This window comes from Petromyzon marinus, unplaced genomic scaffold (assembly GCF_048934315.1).
Source record: "Petromyzon marinus isolate PM22_M1 ecotype Great Lakes invasive population unplaced genomic scaffold, UKy_Petmar_22M1.pri1.0 PM_G_Scaffold_67, whole genome shotgun sequence".
Lineage (NCBI taxonomy): Eukaryota > Metazoa > Chordata > Hyperoartia > Petromyzontiformes > Petromyzontidae > Petromyzon > Petromyzon marinus.
In genome coordinates, this window is record NW_027423021.1 from 557,572 (window position 1) to 571,064 (window position 13,493).

The 13,493-nt window shown below is 50.9% G+C and overlaps 2 long non-coding RNA genes across 2 annotated transcripts in view; both read right to left on the reverse strand.

Annotated features, from left to right (window-relative positions):
* LOC142920117 (uncharacterized) overlaps positions 1-13,493 on the reverse strand; it is a 470,991-nt gene that overhangs the window by 430,458 nt on the left and 27,040 nt on the right. The gene's annotated exons all lie outside the window — the stretch shown is intronic.
* On the reverse strand, positions 5,266-12,816 carry LOC142920106 (uncharacterized). The gene is made up of 4 exons (XR_012938672.1): positions 12,641-12,816; positions 10,691-10,765; positions 8,988-9,052; positions 5,266-5,432 (listed from the first exon to the last, which is right to left on the reverse strand). It is a non-coding gene; the product is annotated as an uncharacterized LOC142920106 (long non-coding RNA).

The following is a 13,493-nucleotide window of genomic DNA, read 5'->3' on the forward strand; positions in this document are numbered from 1 at the left end:
AAAGCCGCCACCGGGGGATGTCGACGCTGACGCTGCGCACCCTCACCACCCCCCCCCCCCCCACACGAACGTACACACGCCCCACGTAGAGCCAGGAGGGGAGGTCACCCGGCTGATAGGTTTTTGTCCAGAAGTCCCTAATGGGATCGAACTTCATGGTTTCCTGCGGCCGGGAAATTGGGCGATCTTCCCCCTGTAGCTGACATGCACTGCGGCGCCGCGACCTAATATTAAAGTTGCATGGTCACGGCAAGGGCCATCGAACCACCGCGAGTGGAGCCACACACGCACAAGCACGGGTCAGTGGACTGGTAGCGGGAGAACAGAGAGCGGACATCGGTGAGATCACTGCGGCGACGTCACCCGAGCTGGGATCCGGGCATCGATAGGGCGGGAGAATCCGAGCCCCTGATTGGACGGGAGGCCAAGGGTCTGAAAGAGCAAAAATTCCTTTGTTGTAGGTAGAATAAAAGGAGGGGGGCTGGGGTAGCAGGGGGGTTCTTCTTGTTCAAGATCATCGCGGTCCCGGGAGCAGGAGAGTCAGCCATCCGAGACGTCCGTGAGACGTACTCCAGCATCGGCAGGGTCGCCGCCTCATTTCCTTACAGCGGTCAGTACATCGGGGAGAAGTAAGTACGAGTGAGAGAAGCGTAAGTTTAGGCATTTTAAATCCAGGATAGAGAGCGGGGCGAGCGGTAGGGGAAATCGACCCGAAGACCTCCGAGGGATAGCTTAGCGTCCACTGACCATACCATCACAGGTAAATAAAATTCGCTAGTGGGGGGATAAAACTGTGTTGCGTGGTCGTTTCGGGAGTGTGAAGTGGAGGGCAGTGTGCGCTGGGTGTCTACGTGTATGCGCAGCTGTGCACCTCGGGACGAAGCGTGGGGGTGTTTACGTGCCCGCAGGATTGCTCACAATAGTGCTTAGCGATCGCGTACCTGGGTGGCGGTGCCGCGGTCACGCACCCGCACACGGGTCTGGTCGCGAGATAGCGAGTTAGAGCGCCGAGCGCGCGCGTATTCGCGCGACTGTTTGAGCGGGACCTTTAACTCAGAGCCAAGCGAGCGTCCCCAATCAGCGGCGCGCGCACGGCAGAAACCCTGCCCGCCCGTCCCCCGGCTCCAACCCCTTCGTGTGCGATTGGTCTGTTTACGGGCAGAGGGTAGGGGCGTGTTTGTTATTGTCGGCACGCGTGAAGCGCGGGTGGGAGGGAAACACGCGCCGCGCCTGTTTGTTTAGGGCGGTACGGACATTTACTGGCGAGCGCGCTCACAGCCCCACCCCGCCGTTGCACAGTGTAACACATCGCAAGCGCGAAGCGTACGAGCTGCTAATTAAACTATGCAAACGCGGTCGACATCCCAGGCAGAGGTACAGGGGGGCGAGACGTTAGGGGTCGTTAGTCTGGACCTGACAGAGCAGCCGGGGGGTAGCGGTGTGAGTGGAACGGGGGAGTCGGTGGGCAGCGGCACCGACAATTCAGTGATGGCGGGGGACGGTAGCCCCCACACTTTCATGTTACTGTTTAAATAGAAGGAAGACGTCGTAATGACCCAACGTCACCTATTTCACGGCGTGACTCCACAGGTGAGCCAGGTGATAGGTTTAAGTCTTCTCGACCATTGCCTTGACCTTTGCTAAGATTGGCCAAATAAGCGGATTCTTTACTCATCCATCCCTCCAAGTTGGCTGTATCACTTGGGGCAGCTAATACCCACATTAGAATGAGCCAGCACCGTTTTTAATGACAGACAGTAAAATGGAATGATGGATTGATTAATTGATATCAATATCGATTTCGCATTTAATTAAGCATGCTTTGAATCGAATATGAAAACAATGGATTATTTTGATCTGAATGTTTATGCAATGGGCCCAAAATCACCACAATGTTATTAAAAAACGGATAGATGATTTTATTTAAATTGCGGCAATTCATCTAATCATGAGGTGTAACTAGTGACATCATTGTTACACCTACATCAGAGAGCCACCTTGCATTTTTCGTTTAACTTAATTTGGATTCGACCAACTCTGAGAGTGAGATATAAGTAGCACATGTCAGATGACTGACACGCATTGAACTGCTCTAATGGAGCACAGGAATGTGCTGGTTAAGTGTGACCTCTTGAAGAGATGCCAGAAGATATTCTCGTGTTTCTTGTGGCATCTTTCCAAATTGAGACATCGATCTGCTGCCAGTAGGAATTTCCCTGCCTTGTGTATTGGCTTCGATATTACAATTTGGAACATAAATAGTTATGCATCCAGAAAAATAGTAAAATAAAAAATACAACTGCACATTAAGCATGTGCTCAGACACATTTGGCTAATCAGGGTGGAGTCTAAGGTGAAACTGGCTGTTTCCTACTGGAAAATTGATTAAGTAACTGTACTCTTTGTTTTACTGTAACCATCTCTGCGTGAAAAAAATTGCATTTGATCACTTTTATTGAATAATTGCCTTTAACATTCAGTTTGAGTTAGACTAGTGTTGTGTATAGTGTATAGTGTTGTGTAGTGTATAGTGTAGTGCATAGTGTAGTGTAGTAGTGTACAGTAGTGTATAGTGTAGTGTATAGTAGTGTATAGTGTAGTGTACAGTAGTGTATAGTGTTGTGTAGTGTATAGTGTAGTGCATAGTGTAGTGTAGTAGTGTACAGTAGTGTATAGTAGTGTATAGTGTAGTGTATAGTAGCATAGTGTAGTCTATAGTGTAGTGTATAGTAGTGTATAGTGTAGTGTATAGTAGTGTATAGGGTAGTGTATAGTAGTGTATAGTGTAGTATACAGTGTAGTGTACATTAGTGTATAGTGTAGTGTATAGTGTAGTGTATAATAGTATAGTGTAGTGTATAGTGTAGTGTATAGTGTAGTGTATAGTAGTGTGTAGTGTATAGTGTAGTGTATAGTGTAGTGTATAGTGTAGTGTATAGTGTAGTGAATAGTAGTGCAGTGCATAGCCAGAGGGTTCCTCTGCAACCCCCACAGGTAGAAGGGGCAGTGAGTCGAGGAACAGATGGAGATTAGTCCACCACACTCTGCCTGGGGTAGGGGTGTTCCCTCACACGTTGGACATGAGGTAGATCTCCTTCACGGCCTCCTGGCTGCGGCAGTTCAGCCTCATGAGGTCCATGGTGGTGTAGCTGAGAAGGTTCCCACGTTTGCTCACCTGGTGAGTGAGGGGTGGTGAGTGGTGGTGAGTGGTGAGTGAGGGGTGTGGTGAGTGAGGTGTGGTGAGTGGTGAGTGAGGGGTGGTGAGTGGTGAGTGGTGAGTGAGGGGTGGTGAGTGAGGGGTGGTGAGTGGTGAGTGCGGTGTGGTGAGTGGTGTGTGAGGGTGGTGAGTGATGAGTGAGGGTGGTGAGTGGTGAGTGAGGGGTGATGAGTGGTGAGTGGTGAGTGAGGGGTGGTGAGTGAGGGGTGGTGAGTGGTGAGTGCGGTGTGGTGAGTGGTGAGTGAGGGTGGTGAGTGATGAGTGAGGGTGGTGAGTGGTGAGTGAGGGGTGGTGAGTGGTGAGTGAGGGGTGTGGTGAGTGGTGCGCTGAGTGGTGGTGAGTGGTGGGGTGAGGGTTGGGTGAGTGAGGGGTGTGGTGAGTGGTGGGCTGAGGGGTGAGACTCACACATAGACACATAGACTCACACGTAGACACATAGACTCACACATAGACACATAGACTCACACATAGACACATAGACTCACACATAGACACATAGACTCACACATAGACACATATACTCACACAAAGACACATAGACTCACACATAGACACAGACTCACACATAGTCCCACACCTAGACACATAGACTCACACATAGACACAGACTCACACATAGACACAGACTCACACATAGTCTCACACCTAGACACATAGACTCACACATAGACTCACACATAAACACAGACTCACACCTTTACACATAGACTCACACCTAGACACAGACTCACACCTATACACATAGACTCACACCTAGACACATAGACTCACACATAGACTCTGGGTCTATGAGTGGTGAGTCTGTGAGTGGTGAGTCTATGAGTGGTGAGTCTGTGAGTGGTGAGTCTGAGTCTCTGTGTGATGAGTCTATGGGTCTCTGTGTGGTCTGTGGGTCTCTATGTGATGAGTCTATGGGTCTCTGTGTGGTGAGTCTATGGGTCTCTGTGTGATGAGTCTATGGGTCTCTGTGTGATGAGTCTATGGGTCTCTGTGCGATGAGTCTATGGGTCTCTGTGTGGTGAGTCTATGGGTCTCTGTGTGGTGAGTCTATGGGTCTCTGTGCGATGAGTCTATGGGTCTCTGTGCGATGAGTCTATGAGTCTGTGTGGTGAGTCTATGGGTCTCTGTGTGATGAGTCTATGGGTTTCTGTGTGATGAGTCTATGGGTCTCTATGTGATGAGTCTATGGGTCTCTATGTGATGAGTCTATGAGTCTGTGTGGTGAGTCTATGGGTCTCTGTGTGGTGAATCTGTGAGTCTCTGTGCGTTGACCTTGATGAAGACCTCTGGCAGACGCTGTTCGGGCTGCAGGGAGTGAGCGGACGTCTGGATGTAAAAGCCACGCACGGCGCTGTAGCTCATGGACATGGGCAGGTTGTGAATCTCGGAGAGCTGTTTGATGATCTCTGGGAGAGAGAGAATGGGCAGGTTGTGAATCTCGGAGAGCTGTTTGATGATCTCTGGGAGAGAGAGAATGGGCAGGTTGTGAATCACGGAGAGCTATTTGATGATCTCTGGGAGAGAGAGAATGGGCAGGTTGTGAATCACGGAGAGCTGTTTCATGATCTCTGGGAGAGAGAGAATGGGCAGGTTGTGAATCACGGATAGCTGTTTGATGATCTCTGAGAGAGAGAATGGGCAGGTTGTGAATCACGGAGAGCTGTTTGTTGATCCCTGGGAGAGAGAGAATGGGCAGGTTGTGAATCACGGAGAGCTGTTTGATGGTCTCTGGGAGAGAGAGAATGGGCAGGTTGTGAATCACGGAGAGCTGTTTGATGATCTCTGGGAGAGAGAGAATGGGCAGGGGAGAGAGGGGGAAGAGTGGGGGAGAAAGGAGGAGAGGGGGGGGGAGATGATGGTGGAACCCACGACCTCCTGCGTACCAGGCGAGGTACTTGACATCTCGCAGCCACCGTGATGATGACGATGATGAGAGAGACACGCAAACTCCAAACGTACAGCAGCAGGCGGTAGAGAGAGAGAGAGGAAGAGAGATACAAAGACGGCCGGGGAGGGCTACGGGTGGGTGAGCGGTGCCGTGCCTTCGATGTCTCCGACGGCCTCGGAGAGGATGCGCCGAGCGAGGTCCAGGAAGCCGTTGAGGCCGGGGCGCACGACGTGGCAGCGCCGTGTCCTGGCCGAGAGGAGGTTGCCCTTGCGGAAGGGCAAATCGTCGGTCAGCACCGTGCGCAGCTTGCCCAGGATCGCAGGGAACCTGGCACGGGGACAGCGGGGTAGGAGACGCGGTGGGGGTTGTGGTGTCGCCGCCGCCATCGACGCCGCCACCGTCGCCGACAACAACAACGACGACGACAACCGCCGTTCGCCACTAAGTGGCGGTGACGTCACCACGACGCTTGTGCCAGGCCATGTGCACTTCGAGGCCACGTGAAGTGTCGAACGCCCGCTGGCACGAAGGTCACGGGGCAGACCCGGGTGCCAGGGGGGGACTGACTGAGATGACTGAGATGACTGGCTGATGCACCACCTGTGCCCCCTACTGTGCCAACCTGCTGTGCTTTAGCCACCCGGCGCTACGCGCGTTGTTGTGAGTGTCGCTCCTCCGCCCTCTGTTGTTGTTGCAGGGCGACTGCCTCCAACTGCCCAGTAGCGTCCTTCACGAGCCTCCTCCACAGAGGCCGATCTTGACACCGCTGGTACCAGTCATCGGCAAGTCCACTCAGCTCCACGTCCTCCTGTACCACGTCACTCCATCTTCTCTAGCCCCCTCGATCCGGCTGAACAAAAGCTGTTTCGGCATGTGATGGCTAGGCATGCGGGCTGCATGACCCAGCCAACGCAGTGTTTCCTGCCGGAGGAGCTCACTGATGGGACTTTGTCCAGATCTTTCAAGGATTTGTGAGCTCCTCACACAATCCAGCCTGGTTAAACCCAGGATGGATCGTAGACAGGCCAGCCTAAATGTTTCTAACCAGCAAAGATGTTCCATTAGGGGGGTCCACGTTGCACAAGCATAGAGAAGGGAGGGAATGACTGTGGCCAAGAAGACCTGAAGCTTAGTGTGGAGCGACAGACCAGGTAGCTCCCACACAGCGTTACGCAACCGATGAAAAGATAATGCCGCTTGACCGATTCCGAGTGCTGTTAAACCGGAGCCGGTCATGAGCACACTGCCCAGGTATGGGAAACTCTCCACTCTCCCCACAACTATCCCATCACCAATTGGAAGTTGTGGGGGTGGAGTGTCCGATGGCACACAATACCCAGGAAAGTGCTTAGTTTCAGTGGGTAAGGCTCCACCTCTTAGTGGCAAGCTCCAGGTTCAGCAGCAGCGCCTCCAACTCCTCCTCTGAGTGAGCAGCAATTCCCAGATCATCGGCATACATTACATGGTTGAACAATCGGGAGCCATCCCTTGACTGCACCCGGGCATCGATCAGCCTCCAATTCTATCTGTACCAGATGGGAATTCCTCCGGTACAGCTACTGAAGGCTTCACGAACTACGTGGTCAAAATAGATGTTTAATAATGTGGGAGCCAGAGGACAGTACTTCCTCAACAGATGGCACCTGAGCCAGCCACTCACAGGGGGTGACTTCTTCCAATATGTGAGGCACCGCAGCCTCAGTAGTGTCATCCCCACTTTGGCCCACTATGTTTTCCAGGTTGAGGGATTTTCCCTCCCCCAGGACCTCACAGAAATGCTCAGCAAATATGCAAACCTGTTCCTCGGGGTCGGAGATTGGATCACCTTTCTTTCCACTAATGATGGTAATAGGTGTGGCGCTGCAGGTTATATTTTTTTTATGGAGTTAAAGAGCGATTTGTGATCGCGGGCCATTGAGGCAGACTCCATCTCCTCAGCAACCCGCGACCACCACCCATCCTTGCAGCGCCTCACGGCTCTCCAAACCTCCGAGCGAAGGTTGCGGTAAGCCTCCTCATTCTCCGACGTGGGATGCTGTAGGCTATGAGAGTGGGCCTGTCGCTTTTTCTCAGTCAGCCTGAACACCTCCTCTGTCAGCCAAGGTCTCTGGGGAGGTCTGGACCGTTTACCCAAAGCAGCCATTGCAGCTGCATGAGCCACAGTCCTAAATCTCGCCCATTGTCCCTCGACATCAGGAGGAGTGGGGGACGATGCCAACCCCAGCCGCACTGAGACCAGGCCACTATGGGTTTGAATCGGGTCCTGGGTGTACACCCACTACCGGAGTGGAAGAATGGCAGGCGCATCTTACAGATGACTAGTCGATGGTCAGTGGGCAGATCAGTACAACGGTAGGTCCTGGTGTCAAGGACATGGGCCCGCATCCGCTGTTCCGTCACTATGACATCCAGTAGATGGCCTTGCTTAGACCTGGCATGCATCCATGATGTTGTGTGGATGCGCCGATGCCGGAACAGCGTGTTGGTAATTATAAGCCCATGGGCTGCACAAAAATCTAGCAGCCTCCTGCCGTTGTTATTGAGCTGATCTGGCTCATGCCTTTCAATCACTCCAGACCAGGTGCCAGCATCATGACCAACTAGGGCATTGAAGTCACCCAACAAGATGACTCTATCCCGAGGGTCCACTTTAGCTAGCACCTGTGACAGGAGGTTATAGGAGGCATCTGACTCATCAGCCTTGCCTGCATCCCTCCACGGATGTTCATATTCGGTGGGGGCATGAGTAACCACGACCACCACTCCTCACCTGCAGTTGATGGGAAGGCGAGCCCAAAGTAGCCTGGGGCCTACAGCTTCCCACACCTCAACCGCCACGTTCCCACACCCCCTTCATTCTTTTGTTTAGAAGAGCCACTCCCTGTTGTTTGGCAGTCTGCTGCCCCGAGTAGAGGACTGTCCACCCCTCACGGTGGCAGGAGCCAGAGCCGGTCCACCGGACCTCCTGATTACCACAGAGATCCAGGCGGTACCGGTCCAGCTCCCGACAGAGAAGTGGCAACCTCTCCTCCGCAGTGAGCATTCGAACATTCTACGAGGTCATCCGTAGTGGGTTTTTGTTGTTAAAGGAGGAGCCCCGATGGGAAGGATTCAGTCTCCTGGCTCCGCCAAATAGTGTTTGGCCAGGAGACGTCATAGATGCCTATCCCCCCGGGGCCTCCGGCACAAGCTTATTAATTACATTTTTCATTCATGGTTTGGTGATAATTAATTGAACGTGGATGGGTTACCAGCCCCTCGCACCCACCCAGAGCCCCCAATTGGCCGCTGTGGTGGCTACAAACGTCATGAAGGGAAAAGCCAAAAATCTAAATAGGCCCTCCCCCCATGGCACTGCCCACCACAGCGTTGCCATCCGGCACCAACGAGGAGGTAGGGGGTTGTTTTTGCCACTGTCACAACCCCCACCATCACCACCATCACCCTCACCACCGTCACCACCGTCACCACCATCACCACCACCCCCACCACACACCCACACCACCACCCCCACTACCACCACCATAATCACCCCCACCACCGTCACCACCATCACCCCCACCACCACCCACACCTCCACCCCCACCACCACCACCACCGTCACCACCCCCACCATCACCACCACCTCCTCTACCACCCCCACCCACACCACCACCTCCTCCTCCACCAACATCACCACCACCACCACCACCCACACCCCCACCACCACCATCACCCCCACCACCGTCACCACCATCACCCCCACCACCGTCACCACCATCACCACCACCATCACCCCCACCACCTCCACCACCATCACCCCCACCACCGTCACCACCATCACCACCACCACCCCCACCACCACCCCCACCACCACCACCACCAGCCTGGTCTCCTCGTCACCTGCAGTCCAACAGGGAGCTCTGGTAGGCTGTCAGCAGTGGAGTCTTGCAGGGGCTGAGCGCTCGCTGGGAACACAGCAGGGGAGAGATAGGTGAGGGTGACACCTGCACCTGTCACTCACCACTCACCACCTCACCACCTCACCACTCAACTCACCTCACCCTTCACTCAACACTCACCCACCCCTCACCAACCCCTCACCTCACCACTCACCTCACCTGCCACTCACCCTATCTGTGGGTGTTGTGGAGGCACCCCCAGTGGCAGCTGTCTCTGTGTGTGAGTCTGCTGTAGCCTAGGGGCACCCCCAGTGGCAGCTGTCTCTGTGTGTGAGTCTGCTGTGGTCTAGGGGCACCCCCAGTGGCAGCTGTCTCTGTGTGTGAGTCTGCTGTGGTCTAGGGGTACCCCCAGTGGCAGCTGTCTCTGTGTGTGAGTCTGCTGTGGTCTAGGGGCACCCCCAGTGGCAGCTTAATGATAATGATGGTGATCAATAATAATTAGTGATGACAGTGATTAACAATAATTAGTGATGATAGTGATTAACAATTATTAGTGATGATAGTGATTAATAATAATTAGTGATGATAGTGATTAACGATAATTAGTGATGACAGTTATTAACAATAATTAGTGACGATACTGATCAACAATAATCAGTGATGATAGTGATTAATAATAATTAGTGATGATAGTGATTAACGATAATTAGTGATGATAGTGAGTAACAATAATTAGTGATGATACTGATCAACAATAATTAGTGATGACAGTGATTAACAATAATTAGTGATGATAGTGATTAACAATATTTAGTGATGATAGTGATTAACAATAATTAGTGATGATAGTGATTAATAATAATTAGTGATGATAGTGATTAACAATAATTAGTGATGACAGTGATTAACAATAATTAGTGATGATAGTGATTAATAATAATTAGTGATGATAGTGATCAACAATAATTAGTGATGATAGTGATTAACAATAATTAGTGATGATAGTGATTAACAATAATTAGTGATGATAGTGATTAATAATAATTAGTGATGATAGTGATTAACAATAATTAGTGATGACAGTGATTAACAATAATTAGTGATGATAGTGATTAATAATAATTAGTGATGATAGTGATCAACAATAATTAGTGATGATAGTGATTAACAATAATTAGTGATGACAGTGATTAACAATATTTAGTGATGATAGTGATTAATAATAATTAGTGATGATAGTGATTAACAATAATTAGTGATGATAGTGATTAATAATAATTAGTGATGATAGTGATTAATAATAATTAGTGATGATAGTGATTAACAATAATTAGTGATGACAGTGATCAATAATAATTAGGGATGATAGTGATTAATAATAATTAGTGACGATAGTGATCAACAATAATTAGTGATGATAGTGATTAACAATAATTAGTGATGATAGTGATTAACAATAATTAGTGATGATAGTGATTAACAATAATTAGTGATGACAGTGATCAATAATAATTAGTGATGATAGTGATTAACAATAATTAGTGATGATAGTGATTAACAATAATTAGTGATGACAGTGATCAACAATAATTAGTGATGATAGTGATTAACAATAATTAGTGATGACAGTGATTAATGATAACTAGTGATCATAGCGATGAACAATAATTAGTGATGACAGTGATCTTGGGCAGGCGATGTAACCTGCAGTGGAGACACCAACTCCAGGACATGCTTGAGGTGGATGGCGTAGTTGATCTTAGACTCAGCAGTTCTCAACTGGAACAGGGTGGATGGATAGACAGATACATAGATAGATACATTTTGATTTAAAGCTTTCGTGACTGCAGGGATTAATATTCTTGGTTCTTTCGGTAAAGTCACCACGTAGAAATGGAAACTATAAAATAATAAAAATATAAAACAATAAAATTATCACGAAGTTTCGACTGCAACACGAGCAATCATCATCAAGGTGTGAAAACCACAGCAAGATAATTGTATTCTTTTATATTTATATTATTTCCCTTCTACGTGACTTTACCGAATATAGATAGATACATGTAGAGATAAATATAGACAAATAAATAGATCACTAAATAGCCTCTCTCTCTACATCACGGGTGGGGAACCTTTTTTCTATCAAGGGCCATTTGGATATTTAAAACATCATTCGCGGGCCATACAAAATTGATCAACTTAAAAATTAGCCCGTTATATCTGGTCAAACGTTTAATTAACTCGCCCCTAATGCGATGGGCTGGAACTGCTTCTCTTTGGCGAGGCGTTTGGTGATGTTAGCCGGTATTGACGATGTTGTTGCTACTCGCAACTGCTCTTCCAGGTTTTCTCTACCTAGATTTATTGAATTTTGAGTCCTGCCTGCGGTTGCCTTGGCAGGGCCAGAGACCGGACGTTCCCCACCCCTGTTTAACGTGATGAAGGGGTACTGTGTGATGCTGAGCGAGGTGATGCTGATGATGATTAAAGTGATCATCTCACCGTCTCTGTCTTAGGGATTAGAAACAGCATTGAGAGCAGGTGGTCTACATTCAGAAACTGACTGATAGCTGCACACACATACACACAGACATCACACATATACACACAGACACACACACACAGACATACACAACAACAACAACCGCCATTCGCCACTAAGTGGCGGTGACATCACCACGACGCTTGTGCCAGGCCATGTGCACCTTGAGGCCACATGAAGTGTCGAACGCCCACCGGCAGGTGGTCACGGGGCAGACCCAGGTGCCACGGGTCAACTGACTAAGATGACTGAGATGACTGGCTGATGCACCACCTGTGCCCCCTACTGTGCCAACTTGCTGTGCTTTAGCCACCCGGCGCTCCGCTCGTTGTTGTGAGCGTCGCTCCTCCGCCCTCCGTCGTTGTTGGAGGGCGACTGCCTCCAACTGCCCAGTAGCGTCCTTCACGAGCCTCCTCCACAGAGGCCGATCTTGACACCGCTGGTACCAGTCATCGGCAAGTCCACTCAGCTCCACGTCCTCCTGTACCACATCACTCCATCTCTTCTCTAGCCCATGCCGCGCCCGTTTAGCCCCCTCAATCCGGCCGAACAAAATCTATTTGGGCATGTGGTGATTGGGTATGCGGGCTACATGGCCCAGCCAATGCAGTCTTGCCTGCCGGAGGAGCTCACCGATGGGACTTTGTCCAAATTTTTCGAGGATTTGTGAGCTCCTTACACAATCCAGCCTGGTTAAACCCAGGATTGATCGTAGGCAGGCCAGCCTAAATATTTCTAACCGGTGAAGATGTTCCATTAGGGGGGTCCACGTTTCGGAAGCGTAGAGAAGGGAGTGAATGACCGTGGCCGAGAAGACCTGAAGCTTAGTGCGGAGCGACAGACCAAGTAACTTCCACACAGCGTTACGCAACCGATTAAAAGATAATGCCGCTCGACTGATTCGGAGTGAGACCTCTGCTGTTAAACCAGAGCCGGTCATGAGCACATTGCCCAGGTATGGGAAACTCTCCACTCTCTCCACAACTGCCCCATCACCCACATACCCACTCACCCACCCACCCAACCACTCACTCACCCACTCACCCACCCACCCACCCACTCACTCACCCACTCACCCACCCACCCACTCAGCCACCAACCCACCCACCCACCGGCCTGCACTCTATAGAAGTTGTCTTCCTGCATCAGCTCATCCACACAGTCGAGACGGCTTCTGAGCATCTCTTCATCCACCAGCGGCTCGTGGATGTTGGCTCTGAGCCGGCGCGCTCCTCCACGCGTCCTCGTGTAGTTGAGCACCCCGAATAGCGAGTGGGAGCTCCTGGGTGCACGCTCGCACGCACACACGCACACACACGGGTGGAGGAGGGTCACACAAACACACACCAACACACACCCACACACACTCATACCACACTCGCACCCACACATACACGCACACACACCAACACACACACACACACTACCACACTCGCACCCACACACACCCCCACACACACCAACACACACCAACACACACACCAACACACACACACCAACACAAACCACAAACCAACAACAACAACCACCATTCGCCACTAAGTGGCGGTGACATCACCACGACGTTTGTGCCAGGCTATGTGCACCCTGAGGCCACGTGAAGTGTCGAACGCCCGCTGGCAGGAGGTCACGGGGCAGACCCAGGTGCCACGGGTCGACTGACTGAGATGACTGGCTGATGCACCACCTGTGCCCCCTACTGTGGCAACCTGCTGTGCTTTAGCCACCCGGCGCTCCGCTCGTTGTTGTGAGCGTCGCTCCTCTGCCCTCCATTGTTGTTGGAGGGCGACTGCCTCCAACTGCCCAGTAGCGTCCTTCACGAGCCTCCACCACAGAGGCCGATCTTGACACCGCTGGTACCAGTCATCGGCAAGTCCACTCAGCTCCACGTCCTCCTGTACCACATCACTCCATCTCTTCTCTAGCCCGTGCCGCACCCGCTTAGCCCCCTCAATCCGGCCGAAC